The 13,226-nt window shown below is 40.4% G+C and overlaps 1 long non-coding RNA gene across 1 annotated transcript in view; it reads left to right on the top strand.

The window, feature by feature from the left end:
* The first annotated feature begins 624 nt into the window (after positions 1-624).
* LOC116669327 overlaps positions 625-13,226 on the top strand; it is a 234,868-nt gene continuing 222,266 nt past the window's right edge. Inside the window, exon 1 of the long non-coding RNA XR_004326693.1 lies at positions 625-748. This is a non-coding gene — a long non-coding RNA (uncharacterized LOC116669327). The remainder of the gene's footprint in view (positions 749-13,226) is intronic.

The following is a 13,226-nucleotide window of genomic DNA, read 5'->3' on the forward strand; positions in this document are numbered from 1 at the left end:
ATATAAATATACCACAAGTTCTTTATCCAGTCATCTGTCCATGGACATTTAGGTTGTTTCCATGTCTTGGCTATTGCAAATAGTGCTGCTGTGAACACTGGGGTGCATGTATCTTTTTGAATTAAGGTTCCCTCTGGGTTTTGCTGAATCATAAAGTAAGTCTATTTTTAGTCTTTTGAGGAATCTCAATGCTGATTTCCATAATGGCTGCACCAAACTACATTCCCACCAACTATGAGCCATAAGCTTTTGACACATCATATCACATTTTCCTGTGTACTTACTAGTATAAATACCCTTTGTATGGATGACTCTAATTACTCTAATTATTGATGGCTTTATGTTGTGATGCTAGGAGAGTAGGCACAGAGATAAGTAGTAGTATTTCTGGAAGTCATTCTTATGTGGAAACAATAAACAATAATTTAACCTCTATGTGGACGTGACTACGAACCATATACATATATCCTAGTAAACGCCAACCAAATGTAATCCCAGCCTAACTTCTCTTTGACTCAACCCCCAATACCACCTGACACAAGAGGAAGTGTGACTGGAAGTGGAGTGGAGTGACAAGAGTCTTACGCAATGGTGGTGAAAGCATCTTACTTTGCAAATTTTGCAAAACACATGGCCATGTGGACATGTACCAGGGCTCTTTCCAAGCCTTGGCAGGGGCCGGCGCAAGTGAGGGGCCACGAGACAAACTTTATCAGCCTCAGGAAACATATGCTGCAAGGTAGCCAAGGTAATGATGGAGCACTGGGGTCCTGCCTGGAGGCACAGAAACCTTGGTGGGGCTATGACTCTGAGATGGGTCAGTGGGAATGAAAACAAAGGCATATGTGATTTTTATATCTCTTCTTTAAAGAGGAAGATAATTAATAGTGATTTGTCTTCTGGGGGAAAGGGGAGAGGGAGGGAATAAGGATGATTCACCTTTCTGGCTTGAGTAGCCGGAGGTGGTTATGTCATGGAGACAGGAGACAACACTTGTGAACATGATTGAGTTTGAGGAGCCTGATGATATCTGAGTTGGCAATGCTGGTCTGAAGATCAACCTGGGAGGTGATGGTGGGGGCTGTGGGACTGGGAAGTTGGTGGTGCCATCGATCAGTGGAATATTGAAGCTGGAGCCAGGGAGTGGCCACTGCCTCAGCCAGAGGAGCCCTAGAGTAGATAGTAAACCAGGTTAATGGCCCTGGCAGTTCACTGTAGGCTTGGCTTGAACCAGACCCCGCTCTTCTACAGGCACTGTTTTCATTGACATTTTCATTCAACTTAATTTGACATGTTTCATGGCAAAAATTCCTGGGCCTAAGGTTTATAGGTTTTTAGTAGAATCTCTCTCTCAGTTCACAACCAGGTAACAAATCAGGAATTTTTTTTCTTCTCTCACTCACACTTAGATAAGTTCGAGCTGATTCTTCTTATTATCCTTCTTCTGGTCATTGCTGTTAATCTTTTGTTCCTTACTCATACTTTTCAATTCCATTTTAGTTCTATAGTCATTTAAATTCTTATTTATATCTAATAAGACTGCTGAAGTCTTTTCTTTAAAAAAAAAAGCACACTTTTTTTTGCATTTAAATAAAATTTATTTTAACTGAAGTCTTGAATTCAAAAACATATTTTAGTGCAATCATGATTTTAATTTTTTTTCTTCCAGTCCTACTGAGGTATAATTGGCATACAACACTATATAAATTTAAGATACACAGCACCATGAGTTGACAGACGTACATACCACAAAATGATTACCACAGTAAGTTTAGTCAATATCCATCATCTCATAGTTACTATTTTTTCTTGTGACCAGAACTTTTACGATTTACTCTCTTAGCAACTTTCAAATATACCAAGCAGCAGTTTTAACCGTAGCCATCATTTGTACACTATCCCCAGTACTTGTTTACCTTATAACTGGAAGTTTGTGGTTTTTAGCCACCTTCATCCAATTCCCCCATCTGAAGTATTTTCATGTCTGATTCTGTTCTTTGTTACAGTGGCTTATTCCCACTCATGGTGTCTTTTTTCTTGTAAGCTTTGCCTTTGTGTTTTAGTTTGTTTTGTTTTTATTGTGAGCTTGTATTCATTGAAATTTTATCATAGGGGAGTGGAAATTCTTTGAGGTCCACATTAAGGGCAATTTCTTTGAAAAAGATTGTGTTTGATCCTTCTTGAAGGCATTGTAAATTCCTGGAATCACTTTAAGCTAACTTCTCAGTTTATGTACTATTTACTTTGCTTATTTTTAGACTATCCCCCATAATGTAAATTCAGACCTCAAATCCATATAAAGGCCAGCTCATGGTTGCAAATTATGAAGAAAGATTTTTGTTTTCTTTTCATCCAGAGACAAGGTAATTGTAGGAAATTTTCTTTGGTATCTCCTTTTGTGGAGTGTATTTCCATCTCCCCCCCCCCCCCAGTCTCTCTTTCGCTGAAGATGTCCAATATTCACAGGAATTTTTTTGTATTCATTTCTTCAGTTTGTCAGGCAAGGGACATTTTCTGGGAAGGAGACACATTCCTAGACTTTGTCTCCTTTCCCTGGGCAATTGTTAAAAGTGAATATTTTGGTAACAGTAATGAAGATGCCCTGTGGGTAGTCAGCAGCTTCGAAGCTCACTTTGCTGGATTCTTGCATTTGCTCTGTAATTGGCCTTCAAGGATTTTCGTTATTTTCTTGCCAGCTCAGGCACACATGTTGAATGATCATTTTTAGGTATTTTGTTGCTGGATGATTATTCAGGTTATTGCTAGAACTGGAAGCTAACCGTGACTTTCTCACACAGTTCCCAGCCCTGCACCAGCACTTTTCTTTTCTCTTGTTGACAAGAGAATGGTATGTCCTTACCATTTTCTCAAATTATCTAGCCTATCTGTCTTGGCTATACGCAGTCTGCTTCCTTCACAGCAATTCCCTAGAAACTCCTTGAATTTTCTGCTCCACCATGGACCATTGTCATCCTGAGAATCTCCCACCTCTGCTTGCTAGGTGAACCTATGATCTCCTGGATTCAGTGGCTTCCAATATTTTGTTTATTTCTCTAATTTCTCTAGTATCTCATTAAAGAATTCCTCAATTACTGGACATTTCTGAGTTCATCAATATCTAGGAAAGTTTTTATTTTGCTCTCAAACTTGATTGATGGTTTGCTGATGTATTGAATATAGGTTCAGAATAAATTTCCTGGACTTCTAGTTTTAGTTTCAGAATTTAAAGAACTTGGGAATCACTCTTGTCCTTACAATAGGAAAAGAGCCGAACACACTGAAGATCATGACTTTTCTTGGGTCTGTTGGAGAATTGAGGTCTCAGGGCAAATTGCTACTCCCGAATCTGGAGAGAATGGCAAACCCAGAGAACTAAAATCTGTTTCCATGGAGCAGAAGCTAGTAGAGCCTTAAACTGGTAGGAACAATTACATGGTAATTTTGATGAATTGCTGGAGACTGAACATGGAGTGGCACGGAGGTGAAAGCCTCCTAGAGGCTGCAGTCTTAGCACGTTTCCCTCCACAGTCATGGACTTTACTTCCAGGAACCCCCAGGTGCTCATAGTGCAGAGCTAAGGAAGATGCCTTGCTGACTTTGGCAGAGGGAGGGAAAAGTCATCTTTTGGAAATGCCCAAAGCAGTCTCCATAGCAGAGACCTACTGTCTAAGGGGAAAGCCGTTACCAGGGCCTTAAAACACCTAGGGAGAAGAGTATTTACGCACTCCTGCTCCCACTAGCCTCCTGCCTCACCTAATGGTGAGGAGGGGAGTACTAAGAAGAGACATTTGTGAAAGTCGCAGCACAGGCACAGGGGCCACTGAGAGACAGAAGTAATCATAAGATTATAAAATGCTTTTGCACCCTCACGCCTTACCGCCATATCAGTAGGACTGCAGTGTTTCAGAGCTGAAAGACCGGCAAGGTACAGACTCGATACTTAAGGAGCAGTGCTTAGGGAAGCTTAACACAACAAGGGAAGTGAAGACAAGGACGGCAGACAAGTTCAGAACCTCTGGTGCCTACAGCTACAGCTAATACCAAGCAGTCCAGCTCCCAGTCAGATTAACATGAAACCTCATGTTAACAGATTTTTATCTCAGTCTGTATTGCCTGATGCATCATGCCTGACTTTCATCAAAAAGTTATAAGGTCTGCTAAAAAGCAAAAAATAACACAGAATACAGAAAGTGCTATGGTCTGAATACTTACGTCCACTTGGATTTGTATGTTGGAATCCTAATCCCCAAAGGTAATGGTATTAGAGGTGGGAGCTTTGAGAGATGCCTGGGTTATGAGGATGGAGGCTTCATGAGGCATTAGCGTTCTTATAAAAGTGACCCCACAGAGCTCCCTCACCCCTTCCAACATGTGAAGATACAATAAGTATGTGGCCTGGAGGGGGTCCCTCACCCAACCATGACGGCTCCCTGATCTTGGGTTTTCGAGCCTCCAGAACTGTGAGAAACAAATTGCTGTTGCTCCTGAGCCACCCACTCTGTTGCATTTTGTTACAGCAGCCTGAACAGACTAAGACAGAAAGAAAGCATCAGAACCAGGCTCTAATATGACACACATTTTAGAATTATCAGACTCGGAATTTAAAATAACTATGATTAATATGTTAGGAGGCTTGTATTCATCAGAATTTTATGGAGAAACAGAACCAACAGGATATGTGTGTATATCTATACATACATACGTATATATGAATAAATTTAGTATAAGGATTTATTATAAGGAGTTGGCTCACATAGTTATGGAGGATGACAGGTCCCAAGATCTGCAGTCAGTAAGCTGGCCGACCCAGGAAAGCCAATGTGTGCTTCCAGTTTGAGTTCAAAGGCCTGGGAATCAGAGGAGCTGATGGTGTAATTTCCATCCAAAAGCCAGCAGGCCAAGTCTCAAGAAGAGTCAATTTTCAATTCAAGTCTGAAAGCAGGAAAGACTGATGTCCCAGCTTACAGTCAAGCAGGAGGAATTTCCTCTTACCCAGCCCTTCTGTTCAGGTCTACAGCTGACAGGATAAGGCTCATTTATAAGGGAGCACAGTCTGGTTTTACTGATTCAAATGGTAATCTCACCCAGAAACACCCTCACAGATACATTCAGAATGTTTGGCCAAATGTCTGGGTACCTCATGACCTAGTCAAGCTGACACATAAAATTAACCATCATGGAACTTGAATGGAAAAAGTAGACAGCATGCAAGAACAGACGGGTAAAATAAGCAAAGAGATGAAAGGAAAGACAGAATAAAAATGAAATGCTAGAAAATAACAGTAACAGAAATGAAGAATGGACTCATCGGTAGACTGGACAAAACTGAGGACAGAATGAGCTTGAGGATATGTCAGTAGCAACTTGCTAAACTGAAATGTGAAGAGAAAGAAGAAGAAAAACAGAAAAAAGGATCTGAACTATGGGATGATCTCAAAAGTGTAAAGTACACATAATTGGAATGCCAGAAGGAGAAGCAAGAGAAAACAGAAAAATATTTGAAGTGACAATAGCCAAGAATTTCCCCAAATTATTGATAGACACAACACACAGATTCAAGATGTTCAGAGAACACCAAGCAATGTGAATACCAACGCTGCACGTGGGAACTTTACATTGGAACTGCAGAAAACGAAAGACAGAGAGAGAGCCGTAACTGCAGCCTAACAGTCAGACTCACTGCAAACAGAGTCCAACAGAGAGACATTCTGCAGAATACTGACCAGTATTCCTCAAAGCTGCTCCTGTCATCCAAAACGAGGAAAGTCTGAAAAGCTACACAGTCAAAAGGAGCCTAAAGAGACAGGAAAGCTACACGTAGCGTCCCTGGGTGTGATCCTGGAACAGAAAAAGGACATTAGGTAGAAACAAAGCAAATCTGAATCAATATGTAAAGATACTGGCTCATTAATTATAACAAACGTCCCATATTAATGTAAGATTATTTATGAGAACTCTCTATACTATTTTCTCAGTTCTGTAAATCTTAAGTGCTCTAAAATATGAAACACATTTAAAAAAAAAATGACCCTCAAAAGCTGGAAGGCAGTATCATGTAGCCAGTGGTCTTCATGAGAAATCAGATTGTTGTTCCTTTGTGGGAGATAAGATTTTTTCCCCTTCCTCTGGAAGCTTTCAGACTTTATTTTGTTAAATCCATGCTGTTCTTAAGTTTCATGACAATCTTTCAGATGTGGTCTCCTGTCATTTATCTTGATCGTCACACTATAGCCTTTTTATTCTGAAGAATGTTGTGTTTTCCCTCTGTGAGTTTCTTTCACTCTGTATTTGTTGCTTTTCCCCCCGTTCTCTGGTCTTTGTGGTGACTTCCATAAGTAAGATTGCTGAACTGCATGGAACCTGCTCGCATCTGTTTCCTTCTCTGCCTCCATTGTTCTGATCTACGTTTAGGGGAGGTGTCCTACTCTTCCAGTCCTTCCACTGCCACTTTATATTTTGGCAATCTTATTATTAATTTCTAAGAACTCGTGTGTGTGTGTATATATGTATTTTTTACTTTTCAGCATCCTATTTCTTGATAGATACATTTCCTCTCAGATTTTATTGAGGTTAAAAAATGTCTCTCTACCATATTTGTTGTCATTTTATGTCACCTGATCTGTGGGTTGCTGCTGCTTTTTTTCACGCTGCTGGTTTTTTATCCTATATCATGTAATTCCTGGTTGCCTATTTATATGTGAGAATGATGATCGTGTTGATGATTGGATGGAGTTGATGTGAGGTTCCTGTGAACTTCTGCAGGCTCTGGGAATGAGCAGGCTGGCTTCCCTTCAAGCTGGCTTGGAAGGGAACTGATTACCTGTGAGATTAAGATCATCCACATATAGAATCAGAAGGGCTTTACCCTGTACCAAGAGCAACCATAATGCACATTCTTCCTATGCAATTTGCTTTATTTATTTAGAGGAGGTACTGGTATATTTTTTAATATGAGATGAAACTAGGCTTCCTAGACTCAGGGTGAGGGTGGGGCAAATGGCACTGCCAGTCTTGCTTAAACCTTCCAACTGTCCCCTGCTGTCTTTCCCTTTGATGTTTCACTCTGGCATTCCGTTCCTGCTGTCTCCACACTGGGAGCCTCTCCTGTGTCTGTCTGGAGAATGGGCCCTTCCTTACCTTGAAGCTTTAAAACCAACTTGGATGTCCCTTGATGACTTCCATTCCCTTTCTTTATGTGGTTATGAATTTGTTTCCTTGTAGTGTAATTTTGCTGACACTTTCCTGAACTTTGAGAGGGAAGGGGAGGAGAAGGCATGTGATGGACTTGCTCCTTTGAAACGAAAGCCTCAGATTACTCTTTTAAATAAGAAGACTTTATAAATAACAAACATACATTACAAAATATAACACACTTAGTTAAATTGTCTTTATTTTCTGATGTGCAAATAGATGGGAAGTCACTTGCAGATTGCATTTTACAGTTCTTAGCCCCTCAGATTCAACAGAAGTCATTTTGTCTAGTTGTTGTTTACACAGAGGAGACCAGGGCTCTGAGCAGAGAGCCCTGCACTGACTCATGGAGAAGTATTTGGGTTTTGGGGTGAGATCAGTCTAGCTTGGATTCCACTTTTCCTGCTGGCTGTGAGGTTTTGAGGAAGTACTGAATTTCTCTAAGCCCCAAATCTCTCATCTATAAAACGGGAATAACGGAACATGCTTTGTGGAGTTCTTGTGAGGACAGAGTAAAGTTACAGCTGTAAAGTGTTGAGCACTGTGCTTTAAATGGTCTAACCTAATAAATATTGCTATCACCATCAATAATTATCTCCATCCAGGTTGACGGTACTTGCACACCCAATAGACATTGTTTTTGTGGTGGATAATGATCACCCAATTTGATATCCTTTCACTTTGCCATGTTATAAGTGATATACGTGTGACATTATAAGTTGTACAAAGGAATGGAGAAAGGAGTTTAACTTTGTCAGGAAGAGATTATTGTGACAATGAGACAACTATTTAAAAAAAAAGTAAACATGAGAAGAAGAGGCCATGTGAGCAGCCCTCGTGATCCACCTGTGTTTTGTTTGTTTTGCCTCAGAAGTTGGTTTGTAAATGACCTTTGTAAATGACAGTTATGAACAATGACATTTGAATGTTTAACTACAGCAGAATCTGGAATTAGAAGGGACCAGACGGAAGCAGAGGCACTGGGTTTTAGAGCAGTTGGACAGGAGGAAGAGAGACGTTAGGACTAGGATGCATTTTACTTTTCATTATGGGTTTCAATGATGGTGTAATTAGGCAAATGGGCTTCTGAGTACAGAAAACAAAACACATAACTTCTGTGTGGGAAATAAAAGAAGCTTTAGGGCAAACACAAATGAGGTAGTCCAACAGAACAGGAGGAGAAGCCATCGGAACCAGGATGGAAAACAGGGTCTTGGGACAGGACACGTTTAATCCTGTTACCCAAACCTGCAGATTAATTCTGCAGTTAAAGTTCAGGGGTTGTGGGCGTGGTGCAGGAAGGAGGTACCAGATTCCCTCTGCTCAGTGTTCATTTTGTAGACTCTCTGGTGAGTGTATGCCTTTCTCTTGTTTGACCCACACAAGCAGGGAGTGGGGAAGCTTCTCCTCGCATGTGTTTCCCCACTTACCAGGGTCGTCGCTGACATTCTGCACACCCCGCCCTGCCTGTTAACCCCACGCATCTGCTAATCAGCCAGGTCACTTGCAGGCTGGAGGTGTGCTTGTGTTGTGCTTCTTGGCGGGCTGTTGTGTTGTTGCAACAACTGTAAATGCCATATGCAGCTGCCGTGCAGGTTGTGCTCAGAAGGCTGTTTGTATAATTAGGGCGTCAGCCAGGGATGGAGCCTGCCAGCTGACATTCAAGAGGCAATAATAACTTAATTTCCTTCACAACAAATTGGCCCTCTGATAGGGAATTTAGTTAGACTCCGAACTCGGGGATGGCTTGTGAATTCCAGCAAGCACATTTCTGTCCAGTTATTACCATTGGGGTGGGATGAGCACGCCTACAGCCAAGTCCGTCTCCTTGCTGCCTGAGGATAAACCGAGGAGTGGTACTTCCCCACACCTTTTTATTTGCAAAGGAAAGATACATTGTCAGAGGAGCCAGCAGGCCTCAGCGAAGGATTTGTCAGATAAGTACAGTGTCATGGAAGATTTTTGCCCATCTGGTGTCTCTAACTGAGCACAGTTCAGGAACCTCTTTGCTTTGTCATGGTGTTTGGGGTTAAATCAACTAGAGATCTCACCTGGAACCAGTTTCCTGAGACACTGACTTCACTGTGCCTTTGTTCATGTTTCCCTTAGGCCCAAATATTTCTCCTCTCGTCAAACGTTTGCGCGTAGCCATTTCCTCTGTGGTAACTTTCTTGATCCCTCTCTCTTACCTCCAGAGGATAGGATCGCTTTCTTGTTGTTTTTCTCACATTTGGTATAATAATTATAACATTTCTCTCTCCCGAGTGTTTGTGCCCGCACCTGTCTCAGAGTTGGCTGGGAGGCTCGAGCAGCACCTGTTTCTTGTCCATCCTGGTAACACCTACAGTGCCTTTTACCCAGCAGGTGCTGAAAGCAGTTGTTAAATGGACTTAAAATATGTTTAAAGAGCTATAAGCATTCTCTGTTTTAAAATATGCGTAGAACTTTAATCACAATGGCCAACAAAGGTGCTGTAAAAGATTAGTGGCTTGATTACTTAAAAATAAAGCTTGTTATTACACAGTACGTATAAACAGATTTGTCTATGTTCGTATGTGGTAGATAATATTTATATTTTGGATATCTTTTGTACTCACATATTTATACATCTCTACCTTCATATACACACCCGTAATAATTTCTGTATCCATATTGGCATCTATTACTTTGATACTCTGTGCCATTTAAATGCGATTAGGAACTTTTAGTGATCTGGAAAGACTTGATGCCTTCTGAAAGGGTGAGAAAGTTACAAAACGTTATATACGTTAGGAGTGTTGATTTCTATAAAAATAATCTAGTGATAAATATTTATGCACCTAAAGTCCGGAAAGATGTGACCAAATAATACTGAGTGTTTATCCATGATGGGATTTGGATTGTTTTTACTTTCTTTTGCTGATATGTATTTCCTAAAATATTTGCAACATATATACAAAGCTTTTGTGTTCAGGGGGAAATGATTATTGATGTATAATTAATATATTTTCAAAATTTAGTCAGAGGAAAGATTTTAGCATTTCCAGATTCTTTTTAAAATAATGTCCAGGACATAAGTGATGTCTGGAAGTGATTTTTCTTCAAATGCCTGATGATAGGGTTAATTTCTTTTACGAGTTAAATGTTTCAGTGTTAGGGTAGATAGTGTTTCTGGGTTCACAGGTGCAATGGGGGTGAGGCAGGAAATTAAGACATTTTGAAATGAAAAACATCAGCGCTGGGGCTGAAACAATATTAAATTAAGCATGCACTTTAGTTATTTATTTTGTTTTTATTTTGCAAGAAGTTAAAACTGAGTTGGGTTAGGCAGTAGCAAAGGAATAATTAGCTAAAGTTCCCTGAGCTTGTACCTCATTCCGGTAATATGCTGTTTATATTGATACACAGTGTTTTTTAATCCTTACAGCTATTCTATAAGGTAGGATTTAAAAAGATAATGATATCCATTTTATAGAAGAGAAAAGTTAGCCTTAGGTTAGATCATTTTCCCATGTCACCATGGCTGAATTGGACCTCAAAACCAGTCTGTTTGACTTGATAGCCCAGACTCTGACTGCCTTCCAAACAGCACACATTTGTGAATAACGTGCCTGAGTGTGTTTTGTATTTGTAGTTATTTATTTATTTATTTATATTATTGACGTATAGTCAGTTTACAATGTTGTGTCAATTTCTGGTGTACAGCACATAGTTCTTTAATTTTTGATCTAAGGCTTTATTTTATACATAATGTAATGAGCAAAGGCTGTACTCAGTGCCATGGAAGCACCTGGTGCCCCACCCAGGTCCCCACCTCAGGGCCATTGGTACCCTGTTTTATTCCCTGTGGGTGGAGGCTCCTAACGGCTCACATCAGCCCTTTCTCGAGGGACATCCCTCAGTGAAGGGGACCTACCTTGACCAGAATGCATCCTCCTTCCTCACCCTGGGGGCAGAGAGGAGAGGCAGCCAGAAGTAAAAGACTGACTCACAGGGGGACGTGAAGGACCACCTCCTTGCCCGGGTTCTCCTTCTACTGGGGCAGAAGCCAGTTTAGGGCTGGGACCACATCCTTGCTCAGCTTCCTTCCTCTGACCCATCCTCCTGCCCTCACTCTCTTCCTCCTGAGAGCACTTCTTCCTATGAGACTCTCCCCATCTCAGGGTCGGCTTCCAGACACCCTATGTGAAACATTTAGATGTGTAAATAATTAAGTGGAAATATATTATGATGTTTTAAACTCCACTTCTATGAGTAAGGCTGAACATCGTTTCATATGTCCAAGTCATTTGTATTTCCTGTTCCGTAAACAGTCTCCTCATAAACTTTGCTCGTGTAAAATATTGCTTTAAATCCTGAAGCTTGTAATATGTTTTTGTATCTAGTAGGGCCACATCAGCCTGCCCCGCTGCCTACCACCTGTCTGCTGCATTACTCTTCTTTTTCAGAATTTAGTCTTATCTTTGTTTAGATTTGCATATATTAACTTCAGAATCAGACTACTTCTCTCATGAGATCCCATTGCTGTTAGTGTTGGGACTGTAGTAAATGTTTAGATAAACTAGGATGAATTAACCATCATTACGCTGGGTCTTCCTAACTAGAAAACATGGAATGACTTCATTTATTCAACAGTCCCTTTGTGTTCCTCAGGATTGCATTAAGGCTTTTCTGCATGGAGAGTTTGCATTTTCTGAAGTTTATTCCTCTGTATTTTGTGTCTTTGTTTTTGTAAGTAGAGTATTTTATTCTATCATATATTCTAGTCCATTGTTTTTCTGTGTGTATGTTACTGATTTCTGTGTATTGGTTTTTACTATAATACTGTGTATTGTATTTACTATGTTTTCATATTGTACTGTTTTGGGTTGATTCTCTAGTATATTTCAGGAATACAGTTATATCACCTACAAGTGACAATTTACCTCTTTCTCTAGATTTATACCTTTAATTTCTTGCTCTTGTTTGTCAGTATTGGCCAGAATGAGGATAAATAAATGTCCATTATTACCATTAGTGAACGTTCATTTATTGTCTCTGATTTAGGTAGGAAATCTTCTGGTATTTTTTCATTACACATGATTCTGGGTTTTGGATTGAGGCAGATAATGTTTTTACCATCTATGCGTCTATTTTACTAATTTGTTAATAAGACACTTGGATTTTCTGTTTACTTATTTTTGAGCCTGTAATTTTGCTGCATTCCTTCTTTCTTCCACCTTCCTATTACCTAGAGTCAGATATGACAGTTGTCCCTCTGTATCTTCAGAGGATTGGTTCCAGGACCCCATGGATACCAAAATCCTCCGTGGATGCTCAAGTTGCTTGAACAAAATGGCCCGATACAGTCGGCCCTCCATATCTGTAGTTCCATGTCCGCAGATTTAAGCAACTACGGCTACGGCCAACTGCATTTAATGGCGCTAGGTCAAAAACAGCTAGCTTCCTGGCCTTCTCTCATCACACCCTATAATAACCCAGCCCCCTAAGTATTTACTAGCTCAGCCTCATCTTCTAAACTGTCTTCTAAGATTTCTTACATTATCAACGTAGGGTCAGGGTGAGAGACACTCTGGTCCCTCTATTCAGTGTAAAATTTGGCATCTTTTCAAGAACACAAAAGGGGAAAGGAGGCAGGTCTGAGAGTCTCCTTGCTTGATTCTCACAAAGTCCATCTATTTAATTTTAACCTTGATTTATCAAACCTGTGTTTATCAGAACAAATCAGTGTTTCTCTTCAGACATGCATGGCGATAAAGCCCACAAGTTGGTACTCCCCTAAACAAAAGTGTTAGAAGATGAAATGTCTCTTGGCACCCATACGCTCCTGCAGTACCATACACTGTTACGCTACTCATTTGAAAAAGTATGTTCTCGTATTAGTTATATATTTAATCGATTATTGTATGCATGTGAGTGCACGTGTAAGTGTGTGTGTGTGCATTATGTATGTATTACCCAAAAACTCAGGCTTGAATTTCCCATCCCTTATCTGTAAGGGGAAACACTGTAGAGAAGCTGTAATTTTAGCAGGCCTCCTTGGAGATACTTCACAT

The sequence above is a fragment of the Camelus ferus genome, chromosome 16 (assembly GCF_009834535.1).
Source record: "Camelus ferus isolate YT-003-E chromosome 16, BCGSAC_Cfer_1.0, whole genome shotgun sequence".
Classification (NCBI taxonomy): Eukaryota; Metazoa; Chordata; class Mammalia; order Artiodactyla; family Camelidae; genus Camelus; species Camelus ferus.